This window comes from Struthio camelus, chromosome 9 (assembly GCF_040807025.1).
Source record: "Struthio camelus isolate bStrCam1 chromosome 9, bStrCam1.hap1, whole genome shotgun sequence".
Lineage (NCBI taxonomy): Eukaryota > Metazoa > Chordata > Aves > Struthioniformes > Struthionidae > Struthio > Struthio camelus.
Genome location: NC_090950.1, coordinates 25885144 through 25899793, shown reverse-complemented (window position 1 = coordinate 25899793; position 14650 = coordinate 25885144).

The following is a 14650-nucleotide window of genomic DNA, read 5'->3' as shown; positions in this document are numbered from 1 at the left end:
TAATGGTTCCTGTTCAAGCTGCTTCTGCCATATGAGAAACAGAGGAAAGCAGTGTTATAGGTCAATAGTGGATTTATATAAGTCCAGTACTAAGCACATCCATTCAGTGTTAAAAAAATAAAATAAATTATTATTAATACTCTTTTTCTTATTTCATTTCTTGAATGAGTAAAGCCATGCTGTGAAGGTAGGAATATATCATTCAGCCAGTTTGGCTGTATTTCCCAACTGCTGTTAACAAAAACTATTAATAGTAAAACATGGTACTCAACACATAAGGTCAAATTATTCTGCAGCTGTAATGATGTTATAATTAATGAGAGATCTGTGTATGGCAAGAAGGGAGAAGGTTGACCCGTTAATACACATGTGAAAATCAAAGACAGACCTGTCTCCTGGCAATTCCAATGCAAGTTCAGTGTTACATGCTGGCAACCCCCCTTTTCCCCTCTAGATGAAGGACAGAAAAGCCATTGAAAAATTAAAAGTCATTGAATGTATAAGTGATACTTGAAAGTCTGAAACTTTCAGAGAATTATGTCAAAGTAGAAGAGGAAGAGCACAGAGGTACAATATGCTGATCAGCGGCAAGGCTGCAGAGAACTGTTCCGGCTTGTGGGTTGGGTAAGTGCTTTGCCACAGGCAGTAAGCGTTACTGATCCATTATATGTATGGGAAAACAAAGCAGAAATGAAATGCCCAGAGTTATTCATGAGGACTCAGGAGAAAACCCTTCAGGATCTCCAATCCGCTGTTCTAGCCACTAAAAAATGGCTCTTTCTGGTATGCCACAAGGTGACCGACCTGTGGAAAACAGAGGTGTCGTTAAAATCCGCGGGAAGGTGACTGCTGCATTCTGCCATGAAAGGCAAAGCTACAGCAAGGGCAGCATGGCAGGAGGGCTAATGCCAGATGCCATCGGAAGTGGGTGCCGCTGCCACTGCCTGGGAAGAGAGGTTGTAACTTTGTGGTGGTACGTCGAAGGGGCCTGAGGAAAGCAACAAAGCAAAAAGTGGTGCCCAGAAGCTGTACTGATGATCCTAATCAAACGTGCAGAATAAATGCTGAGGACTTTTGTTGCTATGGTTCTTCACATATTGAAAATACGGCACTTTTGCTCTGGGTAGGTTCCTGTGCCGTGCCTATCATGGTAGTGATTAGGTACCTATATCTTGAGAGTAAAAATAGTAACTCTTAAATTTTAAACTGTTCTTGCATGACATGGACATTCTTTTTTTTTTTTTTTTTATAGTTTTTCCTCCTTGGCTGTAATGTTTTGGCATGTAGTTATCCCAAAAGTCTGTGTGAGATCACCTTGCTCACTGTAAATGGTCAGCAAAGCCTTTTTTTATATAATGCATTATTTTTTCCATTAGGACATATTTTTCCACATTTCTCCAAAAAGCTGTTAAAGCCATCTTCCTGATATGGCCAGACCAAATAAAATAGAGCTAAGTCTTTTGTGTCTAATTTAAATTTCTTTTCTTATTTTATGTTTGCTGTTAGTGTTCCCTGTGGTATATTCAATAAAACTAACAAAACCTGCCATCTATTTGTTTAGGTTTTTTTTAAGATTTGTTCCTTTATATAAATAACTCGCTCAAAAACCTTTCTTCTTGCACCAACAAAGAGAATAAAAGACAAAATCCTTGTAAATTTGTTCTGTGAGACCTGCATGACCGCTGTTAGGAGAAGAAGCAGGGAAGAAGAATGCTTGACTTTTTCTAACATTGTTTTTTTATTGAAAAGATATCAATCTTAAAGGTCTCTAAAGTCAATATTTTCAGGAACTCGTCTATCACCCTTAGGGGATCCAGTCAATAGCAAATGAGGCATTTTTGTATTTTTAATCCATACTATGACAGCGCTCAGGTAGTAATCTTTTGCATTCCATGATCACAATGTGAGCAGAAACACCAACAATGTTTTTTGGCCTAGCTGAGACAAAAAGGAAAATTAATTGTTTCGTTAATTCACCTATCATATTGCATAGGTAACAGAAAATTATATTACTGCTTTTTTTTTTGTGCTTAATTTCATGCTGAAACTGCTTTGTCCCATTAAATACTTGCTGACCTCAGAAAAAGTGAGATGCGCAATGAATGTCAATGGGAAATAAAATACCAGCTGCCTTCGGATCAGCTAGGCACTGCCAAGCTGCAGTGGAGAACTGGCTTATGGCCTACAACAAACTGCGTTTTCCTGTTAGAGCCCACAGGCAAAACAAGCAGCACTGGGCAATGGGTGCCTGAGAGGTACCAGGGACTCCACGAGCGGTCTGCTTTGGTAGCTGCTAGCCTTCAACTGAGCGTACAGCCAGTGTTCTTTCTGTAAGCCGTTGTGGAAGACTTCATAATAACATGTGTTTCCTCTAATATTTATGGTAAAACTGGCATGTGATATGGTATTCTTCCAGAGGTACTGTACCTTTTTAAGTCAATGTTGATGTTATCATGGTCGTTGCTTCCAGCAGCTTCTAGTTCATGTAGCATTTTTTGAGTCCTGGAAATCTTTTCAGATGGATGCCTTGCCCTACATAAATGTAAGTTGTTATTTGTTTCTTAGTTGGGTTCCTCTAATTAGCATTCAGTTTCTCTGCCCTTTAACGTAAAGGAAGACAAGCACCCAGAACATTAAGAGGAGAGAAGGAACAAATGAAAATAACATCCTATCTGCTCTGTATTCTTTTTTTCTCATTGCTGCTCATTGCTTTCAATGCAACATATACAATTTAACGAGTGTATAGCATACTCTGCAGGTTGATCAGCTCTGAAAGATACAGAGATTGTACCTATTAAATACGATTTGTTTCATGAAAAACCTGTAATCTGCTACAACTCTGGCTGAAATTAACCAAGATGCATAAGATTTTGCATGCAGTCTATCTTGCATCTTCTGAAAGGAGATATAAATTTGCAGTTACATTGCCAGAGTTTGGGCCATGTTTAATATTGAATTTTTTATTTTTGTTTTAATTTTGACCAAGCCTGCAACTTAGAGCAGCATGAAAAGAAAATACAAATTCATGTTAAACAGGATCAAGCGCCATTTTCCTGTTCTGTGGTGTCTTTGTAGTGCTTAAAAAAAGTCATGCACCTTTAAAAATTATTACTCCTTGGTTTGTTTCTTTCTGCTCAGGCTGTGATTCCAATAGCATTGGGACTGATTAACTTTGTTCCCATACATTAAATCTGTTTTAAATGAGTTTAGTTTATAATACTGACATTTCTAGTGCTGTCAAAATACTTTTATGTGACATTTTTAAGCTACCCTGTATCCTATTTTAGAAATGAGCTGTAATATCTGTATAAATATTCTGGATCCTTGAAATACTTGTTTTAGTTTCCTGGAAGAAGCAGTGTTCAAAGCTTTGGAACATGGCTGCAATGCAGCTTTCTCCTCCAAAGAAGCTAGCTGAATAAAATACTTTGCCCCGTATGTTGGAAAAAATAGAGAGTGCCATATATAAAGCTGTATGAGTGAGGCATCTGTCAAGTGCAGTGGCGTGGCTGATAGGCTGATGTCACGATGGTGCATGCAAAGGGTAGTCTTTTTGTTAAAAAAAATTTTAAGAATTTAAAATCTATCTGAGAAATACATGGAAATCAGGCATCTAAATTCTTCCTCTGGCTTTGAAAGTCCCTGGCGAAACATTTGTAAGTACTCGCTTTTCCAAAGGGGTCAGATATCTCAGATTCAAAATCCAATTTAATAGCATGCATGCATAATCTCACGTTCTATGAAAGAAGATGGATATAGCAGCCTCAGCTGTGTGGGAAACCACAACCAGTAATTAGCTTCCTTTCCATTTGGCAACATATAGCTGTGCAGTAATATTAGAAGAACATCACTGAAACTAATTTTCAGTAATGTGACTCCTTGATGTTACACATGCATGAATCCTATTAAATAAAGTTAATTGAATTTTAAAAGGCCGCTTACAACTCACACATCAGGTAGTTTTCCGTATCACATCCTCAGAAACATTTCTTTATGAAAGAAAAGCAATAAGGAAGATTCAAGATAACAAAAAGAACACACCCTCCACACAACTGGTGACATTTTTTTCCCAGACGTCCTACACATTCAATGTGCTTGGTATTTCTCATTGGAAGAGTTTGCTCCTGATCTGATTTCTATAACGAAGTAGCATTTCATAAGAGCAGAACTATGTGCGTGGAAGATCAGAAAATGGCTCCCATATCAAGGGAACAGCCCTGAAAAGAAAAACTCACAATAAAGCTGGACAAACTGTGGCCTCATCCTGCAGAGGGGTATGAAGACGGTCAATATTCTGTGGCAAAACAACTGAACTGTGATCATCGGGAAGATCCACTGAGTTGCCACTTTGCAGAAGGATGGAGTTCAACACATACACAAGTCTGCAGGATTTGGACTTAAAGAGAAAATAGCCACTGATTTGTGAAGTGAAAGCGAAAAAGCACTTTAAAAGCTAAGCTGAGATGTTGCAAGTGACTTGGCTCATAGGAGTCTGGGGTAGGTTGTGGCTGAGCCAGGATGGGAGAGAAAATTGGGAGAAAAGAAGAGAAATGTCCTTGATTATTTTGCCCTAGTGAAAGGTCAGCTTGTCACTGGTATCATTATCTATAGTTCTTCCCAAAGTTCCCTATGGCCCAAGAACCTGCCCACAGCTGATGCTGTGGTTCAGCTACCAGCCTTAGCAGCGCCTGTGAATTTTAGCAGTAGTCGTCTCAAGTGCACATAATCACAACTTAACCCCTAGTAGCTGTCTTTTCAAGGGAATATACCTTGGGAGCGACAAGCCAGTTAAAAACAAAATCATTCTTGGCTTTCTGTGCTGCAAATGAGAAAAGAAAAATTAATAATCAAAGCTGCATAATAAGCAGAATGGCAACTTACTTACGGAAGGTATATTTTCATCTCCAGCAAGTGAGGGAGAAATGACTTCTGAGAATACAAATGAGGAAAATCAAATACCTCAAAATCTATGGGAGGAAATTTTTGACTTATCAGATAATGAGCTAGCTTTTAGTGATGAGAATGATAATGATTCCATTACTAATACTGATAACAATAACAATGACAGTGTGTGAGCTTAGCAACATCAAATGGTTTGCATCTGGTGGGATAATAAATTCGTAATATAAAAATAAAAAAAGACGTAAGAAGATGCAGATTAAAAAAAAAGCAGTAGAGGCACAAAGAAACTTAGCAATAATAATAAATGAAATGAAAAATTAGAATATGGAATTTGTTATTTTTAGTTATGGAAACTGGCCAAAAAAATTGCAAGCTGAGGAAATACATTAGCAAATAGAATTCAAACCTATCCTACCATACTCAAGTTTGAATGCCATGATAAATTGTCAGATGGCCTGAAAGCTTGTTAAATGTAACAGTTTTTAATATCCTGATCGCTTGGGACTCTCTAGAAGAAAGAAAAAAAACCCAAAAGATTGCCAAAATCAGCATCCTTGATTTTTCTGGAGCTGAGAACTTACTTTTTCTTTAGAATGATCCCATGACAGCTATTGAAACCCAGCTATAGAGGCTGAAATATGATCTGCATTCCCTTGGTAATAATAGAGCCTTCTCATAGACATCAATAGGTATTGGTATGGAACCAAAGTGATCAAGAAGATTGATAATGACTGAACTAATTAGGATAGCTGGTTATCAAATATACACCTTAAACGGTTTCATAGATCACAGCCTGCCAGATCTAGCCTCAAGGGAAGGTTTTAGGGTCAATGTGAGAAGTTATGTTGATACTGAGACTATTATCATCTGCTAACATTTATTTTCTCTCCTTTTATCTAAAAGTGTACTTCTATTAATTCATAATCTTTGATAAGTAAAATATACATCAGAGGGGTAATAAACCCAGTATTGTAATAACCAGCCATGTTGGTCAAAGCCACAGTTTTAATGCACTTCAAGTTCTCACTCGGTGCTCCGTAGGGAGGGAATGAATGAACTGATTCCAGTGGCTCTAATGATAATATTTCCCTCATTGAACAGAATAACCTACCTAATGCTTTGCTTGTCATCTGTCCGGAGTATCATTCAGGGAAGAGAAAAGTCTTGTTAAATATGGACTAAATAAATTATGAGTTTCCTGGAAGAATCACCTCCTGATGCCCTATGTCATCATGGCTGCAAGAATGGCCTGGGCCCACTGCTTACCGTTACTGATGACTGCCAGACTGCTTACTGAGAGAGTTTAGTCGTAAGTAAGCAACTGCAACGCAGGGTTTCAGGACTGGGTGCTGAGAGAATGAAAGTATATGATAAGTAAGTTTGAAAAAATAATCACATTGTTTCTTCTACTCTTTGTTCTTGTTAGTTCATCCTGATGGAGAATGAAAGCAGATTTAACAGAAGAGGTTAAGGCACGGCAGAAAACTGGCATTTTCTCTGCATTGACTATTTTCAGCTGCTGTCAGGACATCTTTAGGTCAAATATACTTAATATTATAGAGCTATACTAAGTCTCTTGGGCTAAAAAAAAAAAAGCTGATTTACCTTTAATGCGGTTTCAACATTTCCCATCTTGAATAACTGGTGTAGGTCCAAATGTGGAAAAAGTATTCTTAACAATGGAAAGTATTTATTCTAGAAAAGTTATTCCCATTTTTATGACACAATTTACTGAGAGTAAAAATAGAATATTTCCTTTTAGGTAAAATATTTGATGGATATGTTGTATTCCAGTGCATGCAAGTTAGCTGTTTTAATAGCATAGGTTATATGACTTGAAAGGATGCGTAAGTCTCATAAGCCTTAGGTGTGCTTTCCTTTGCATGGCACTGTACCAAGACACTGTCCTACTACATCTCTGCAATTTTTGTTGCTGATATACTGAGTGTTACAAGATGCTTAAATCAGTCATTGCTTTTCTTTTGCATGGCTGAAGCCATGGTTTTCTGAAGAAAGAAGGATGGAGGAAAGACTTACCCTCTTAGCAGAAAAAAGAAAAGGTTAGTCTCCCAAAAGGTGGTTCAATCTAATGTCTAGTCTTTTATGCAGAGTTTGTTATCATCTCTGTCTATAAACCAGCAGTGAAAATAATACAGTAATATGTATATTAATATATTTGTCTTCTCTCTATATATATATGTAATCTTCTATACATATGTATTTCTATTTCTGATTAAGCCAACCTGCAGCAGATGTACCTACTCTATCTGTGACATGATTCCTTTCTTCAGGCTTCTGCCTATGACAGCTTCATGTGGAAAAAGCAGTCTTCCACTCTTCTACTTTCATACTGTTCCTCAAAGACACCCCCCCACACACACACACGCACACAACATATGCTGTTTTCCTGTTCTGTGCTACCTTTTAACTCAAGCCTGTTCTCAACCAGCCTTCAAATATTAAAATGGATGTGACTTGTGTTTTATATAGTAGGAGTCGTGTTGGCTGAAATTTTACTTACTCAGGGATCAGTGAGACCAAAATTTCATCCATTTTAAGTAATATACTGTTGACTGATGTGATTCTTATATTACACTCTTCTCTTGTATTCCTGTATCTTCTATGCTAACTTTTAATTTTGATCACAATCTATTTAGCTAGAAATTTGTCTTTTCTCTAAAGTGCATCCTACTGGGCTGAATTCCGTATGCAATGGGAAACGATTATGCCTAATTACACCTGTAATTGGAGAAGGAGGGGAGTGTGCAATGGTATTATACAGTGAGGAAAGAGGCTGTGACTATGTGAACTGTTTTTATATGACTGTTTTTAAAAGCTGATATTGATTAATAGCTTCTGTAAACTTTAGCATTTAAGCATGGCAGTATGAGATGCAACTATGCTTTAGCAAAATTTTACTATGAGATGGACAACCATAAGTAATCAGTAACAGTAGACTACTGGTATATTGAGATAATTACAAGAATGGCAGTGGATGATAGAGGGCTGTAACAATCTTTTAACTGTAATGATGATAACAGTGGATAGCTATAACTTCTCAGAATGCAGTTATAGAAAAATTAACAACCTAGTGTCATGGTTATGACAAACATTCCCAAATCCCTGACTTGCCCCAACCCACTGTGATCCGGAAGACATCTCTGTTGGTCCTTAGACTTTGCAATCACAGTAGCAGGGTCCCAGGGGTGTCCCGCCTGGTGCGGCCTAGAGAAGGAAGGTGTTTGCCTCCACAGCAGTAGACTCTTGGCTGCTGGGGTCTTTGATGCTGATCGCTTCTGCTGATCCCACATTGGTAGTCCTTTGGGCTGTCTTTTATTCCTCCCAGAGGCTACAACCTATGTCCTTCTATTCTTTACTTCGTCAGTTTTCCAGACCAATTGTTCATTGTTTCTGCTCAGTGCATTCTGCAGACCAGAAATAATTGATCCCTGTGTCTTCATCCTGCAGATGTTCCTCTGGGAACAAGTTTCGCAGAACTGGGGCTCCTATAACTGTTCCTTTTCCTACTCATTCTGCAATTGCCTAAACCATGCTGCTATGCATTATTTTTTCCTGTGTTCTACTTCCTGTGTTATGTCAGCCATTTCCTAGTTCAACAATTCCGTTGCTGTTTATAGATATTCTAAGGGCTTATACTTATGCTGAATCAGTGATTTGGTTAGTTCTTGTCTCACAACAAATAATGCCAAATATATTTGTGCCAGGTTAGCAAAAATTATGCCAAGGCCCACCTTGTTTCTTCTTCCCTACCAGACTGGCTAACAATATTATACCAAGCTTCACCTGCAATAGCAAGTTATGCTAAAGCCTATCAGCTTGTCTTGGCTCATTACTTCCCTTCCTCTGCTAGGGAACGGAGACATCTTTGTTGTTCTTAAATTTCTCCTTACATCATCTCAAACAGGACAACACTTACAGAGAAGGTATGAGCAGACTCCTCATCTTATAGAAATCATTTTAGCCTCGATGACCAACAGAGAGTTTGTTCCATAGCTTGCAAAGTGTTCGTCTCCTCTGTGATATATATAGCTTTTTTCTGGAAATAGGTACGTGCACAATTTTTAGACTTTTTTTTTCAGGCAAATGGCAAGAAATAATGCCTGTAACCATAATCTCTGATTCCATTGCACACATATATGATATTGAATGCTTATATAAGAAAATGACGTATGAGATGGGAAAAAGATTATAGGAAATGCATTTAATGCTTTAGCTGATAAAGCACCTATTGACTGAGGTGCTCAGGAAAAAATTTCACTATAGTCCAATTACCCTCTGATTATTAACTTTGAGATCTTTTCAGTTTTCTCTAAAGAATGTGGCCATTGTTAGACACAAGATATATAAGTAAATGAATCACTGGTATGATCTTTCCGTTAATGCCACTGAAATGGTGATCTTAGTATTAAAAAGATTAAGATACTGTTACTACATAAAGACATATTATTACTATATAGATTAAGATAAAGTCAAGACAGTCAGAGTAATTACAATTTTTAGCAGAACCTAATATTTTATTTGCCTTTAAAAGCTTTTAATATATTTTGTGACTCTACAGTAGAAGATTTTGTCAGAACAAGGCCCTAGGGAAGAATAGTACATCATTTCTTTCTGTATGCTTTACTATGTTTGTAATGAACCTGTACTACCAAACTGACTTCTCTACTTGTAGTAGAAATGAAAATAAACTAGTTGGTTTTTTTTTTTCAGTTTGAAGATAGAAAACTCGTTTGCAATATATTTTACTATAGGGAAAGCATAGCGTGAACAACTTTTGGACTGATAAGACTGAAAAATATTAGTTGTGGTTTAAATGAAGAATCAGTCAGTCCTACTAAGAAGTAGCACACACATTTACTACTGCTTAGGAAAATATTTAGTTGTGAGGAAACTGTGTGTATGTAAGCCAAATATTAAATTTGTAAGCTGCTCAAAAGCATTGCTTTATAAGGTATTTCTTAACATTAAGCATAAAATAGGACAACTTACTTAAAGAAATATTCTTTGTATTGAGAAATACAGGGCATTCTAAATCCCCTTATATGGGTTAGTGATATTTTATTTCATTTTAGATACTATTTTAAATATCCAGTGAGTCATGTGTAATAAAAAACTGTGACGGGAGTAAAACCATTCTCGACTGGCAAGTTTGGACTATGCCATGGCTTTTGCTAATGCAGATGTTTATACTGTAGATGAATCTCTGATTAAGTTCCTGCTGCTGTAGACTGTAGCCCAAGGAGATATATCAGTAAATCAAAAGCACCTAGTAACTCCATGCTTACCAAATCTGTTTTAATTAAAGCTCTAGAGGATTAATATAATTAGTTAATACGTTGTCCAGATGTTGTGTGGAATTGCGGGTGATACTCTTGTTTCAGGAGCGTGTATTGTCACTAGTGGGCTGTTTTCAGCAGTTACCAGCTAGTGAATAAATGGCCAAGGTTGTGAAGTTAGAACGACATTTCTTTTTTTTCCCAAATTCTGTCTCAGAAATAGCTGTGAGAAAGACAAAATAAGGGCTAAAAATATACCACTGAATGCATGGCAGATGTGCACAGGTTTTCTGAATTCTCTCCTGGTAAGAATGGATCGATGGGGTTTTTTTCTGACGCAGACACCCATAGCAGCCTAAAAGAGCATTAGATGCTCTTGTGATGTCCTCCCTTTGGCAAGGTAGTATCAGTGATCTGCTGCTTTCTTGTGACAGGAGTTTTGCCTATACAGGACTGCAAGATAGGTCTATAATTTAGCAGATGATAAAAGCTGAAGACTTCCTGCTGATCATAATTGAAGTAGTGCACATAGGTATAATATTTTTTCCTAAAAAAGTTTTAAAGCAATGGTCCTGTATCCCTCAATGAAAGTTGTTTGGAAAAAATGTGTATGAGCCTGCTTTTATATGTATATGTGCATGTGTATGTATATAAATATATATATATAGGCACATAAATACACACACATATATATAAATAAAGATATAAATCTAAGCATATATATAAAAATATGCACACACAACCAGTGCTTTTATTCTGTGATTTTTGAGTTTCATGAGTAAGACAGGACTTTAGAAAATGTGAATCTTTTTGAAGCATTTGAAAGATGTTTCTAGTCAATTGATTTCAGATTCATTAATAAATTCAAATTTTAGCATTCCATTAAAAAAATAATTATTTTGAATGAAGAAAGGAAACTCACTATTAAAAACAGATATAACATTTAAAGCACTGATATTAAATGTTTGTTATTTCTATATAGTTATTTACTACTGCTCACTGGCTGAATTAATGAGTTAATTTGTTACCTGTGTATGAGTGTTTATTGGTGTTGTCATTATTATGTGATTGTAATTTTAATTAATTCCTTACTAGAGTGTCTGTGAGTTCTGTGTAGAACATTAAATGTCAAACTGACTTTCTTTGTTGCCTTATTTGTAAATATTAAGGTAATACAGTAAAAAAAAAAATACAGTAAAAAAAAATTACTAACACTTACTGTAAGAAATCTATTGCATACGCTAAACTGAAAGCACAATTCACCAGAGTGCAAAAAAAAAAAAAGAAAAGTTAAGATTTATTCTGTTTTGTAATCTTCAAAATATAAGTTCTGTGGCACATGGGACATGTTATCCAATATAAACAAGCAAAAATATAATGTAGGAAAGTATTATTACTGTATATATATTTTTTAAAATGCATAATTCTTTAAAAATACATTATACAGTAAAGTACTTTACACAGCGATACTGAGGAAGAAAAGACTTCAGGCAGGCAGCTGCAGTCCCGTCATTGCTGATTAGGTGATTCTGTGTGCTTGCCTTATTTGTGGGAGAACTACTGAGCTTCAGCTCTTCAGACTGAGTTTATCAGAAGTGCTCACTTTACAATGCGTTTTCAAGGTAAAAATGACATGAGCTTTTCAAAATCTGAGTATATGCATCGGATCTTGTTTCTCTTTTTCAAGTGTGCATTTTATCAGTAGAGGAAGTCCTGTATACCTGGATAGTTCCTGGAATATCATTAAAAGTTTAGCGTCTAGCTGCCCGTGCCTCAGCAGCAGCAGCAGTAGTGGTGGTGGCGGTGGCAGTAGTCGTAGTATGGCCTCAGCGGTCTGCTTATCATCTTAAACCATTCAACTCCTGCTAACTCTTACTGCATAACTGGTAACCTATTTTTATTTACCCGTTGATTAAACTTCATGTCAAACAGATGCTCTGAGAATTCTGTTCTAAAAATACAAGAACTAAGAAAGGTATCGTATGCCAGATGAACATTTTGTGGAACAAACTCCACATCTGAGATGTTGTATGTTTTTCATGTGGTACAAAGCTCATGAATGTCACTGTAAGACTTTGTTACTTTAGTGGACTTTAGATAAAACTCTCTTGCTTTTTGCATTTTTTTTAGGCTAATCTTTCCCATTCAACAAACACATCTTGAAAAGACTGGGGCTAAAATTTTGCAAAAATATTGAAGCTTTAAGTAATTACTCCAGGGTGTAGTCACCCCATAATCGTTTTGAATCTCTTTGAAGTCTCTTACATTTCTTGTAGTGGCCCAGAGTAAGTTTTTACAACCAAATTAGATAAGTTCCAAAATATACTGAAGATATTTTAATACAATTGCTCATGCCACCTTTTCTAAAGTTGTTGAAAGAATTAGTATGACTCTAGAAAAAAGGCACATCTAATTTCTAGGTGGAAGTATTTAGTACTGAATTATAATTGGGAATTTCTATTCAGGGAGATCAGTCCTCTATGACTGATTATTCTAACTTGTTAGAACTTTTATTATCCAATTAGAATACTGTATTCCGATTATCAGTTGAAATTTAAAATAATAGATATAAAATACAGGTTGGTTAAGACTGTTTAATTAACACTAAAAATTGAAAACATACATGCTTAACAGTCTAACCATCATTTTAGGTTGATGAGGTAACCTGAATGTAAATCTTATATGGTCCATGTTTTAAGCTTTAATAGGATCACAATAGGTTAAATCTTTAAATATTTTTATCTAATTTTCATCTTTCACTTAAACTGACAAACAATCCAGGAGCTGCCAATGCTTTTGTGTAATGCTGATTGCAAATGAAAATCATGTTTCTCACAGGAAAAAAATTCACCCACGTGGAATCTTTTGAGTGGTCCAGATAAATATCTTCTCTATTAGTGAAGCTCATTTGCATGGTAAACATTCTTATTTGTGTTTTCTTTCTGCAGTGTCTTATCTCAGCCTTTCATTTGCACAATAAACAGGCAACTGAACATGGGATTTTTTTTTCCTGTAGAAACTGTTTTTTAAATCTAAGTGCATTACAGATCAAAGTGCTAATGTTTTATGAATTTCTCTATATTGAAGTTTATATTCTATTGCAATACATGGTAAAAAAGAAGCCAACACAGGTATGTTATAATGTTGAAGTGGGTAAGAAAAGAGAAAATTTCTTTAAGCTACCTCAGGTCTCTAAGATTGCTATCTCCTCAAGATTCATGCAGTAGTTAAGACATATATGAAGAGACTTCGGTCCAGAAAGTTGCCATGCAATTTCTGCAAAAGCTGATGTCTTCAAGTTGATTTCAGTGTAACCACATGCTGAAGTACTTACTTAATGTTTCAAAAGTTTTGCAAAATCTGAGACATATATCTTTGAAGACTTGCTTAACAAATGGCAAGGTTAACCTACATGGGCCTAAAAATCCACACATGCATATTCAATCAGAGAATTCCAGTAGTGGTAGAAAAACAGAGCTGGTCTTGTATTTCACTAGCTATATTCCAGTTATTCGTATTCTTAAATTCTGAAGTGAGAAGAGGAACCATTGTGGTCATTTAGGGACCTCACACAGGCCTTTTATCTTCCATAAAGTAAAGCCGGTTTGAACTGGATTATGACATTAGCGTAGTACTTAGTTCCCTTACAAAGCTGCCGTACCCTTGTTCTATGCACGGGACCTGCATATACATATAAAAAAGGCAGATCCTGCCCTAAAGAGTTTATAATCTGAATAGACCTCATAAATGATAGAAGAAAAGAGCTGTTATTCATATTCACATTTTTATACCTGGGAAACTGAATCATAGGAGATGTAATGAAAAGCCCATGAAAGTCAAGGAAAAGTTTCCAGTGACTTCAGTGGATCTGTGATCTCACACCAGCAAAGAATTTATGGCTATGCTTAAATGATTGTCTGAATCTAAGGCCTGTTACCACACAAGGTTTGCAGAATAGGCTGAAAATAGTGCTTCTTGTGCCAGTACTGTATGGATTACACACAAATCCTGTAATTTTGCCAAACGGTATATCTATTTATGGAGGCCATTTGATCTTTCATGAGTTAGACGATCCCTTACATATGGAAACATCTTTCATTTCAGTTAAAGACCAAGGATCTGATTTGTAGCCTATGAAAATCAATTCATTTCTTCAATAGGCTTTGAACAGTGGCCCAAGGGTATTTTAATAATTGATATAAGAATTCCAAAATTGATCTATTGTTTAAGAAAGCATTTCTTCCATGTTACTACAGAAAATACTGGTTTTGTAATTTTGTGTGAGCTTCAGAAATGCCTTACTCACTCTCTATGAGTAATACAAAGTAAAGTAGGTCATAATTTGGGGCATCTGAGATATCAGTTATAATGAGTCATGCATGCACAAGCCAAGGGCAAATTTCTCCCCACCAATGCACACTGCAGATCTCCATTGCAGAGTCTAAATTCAG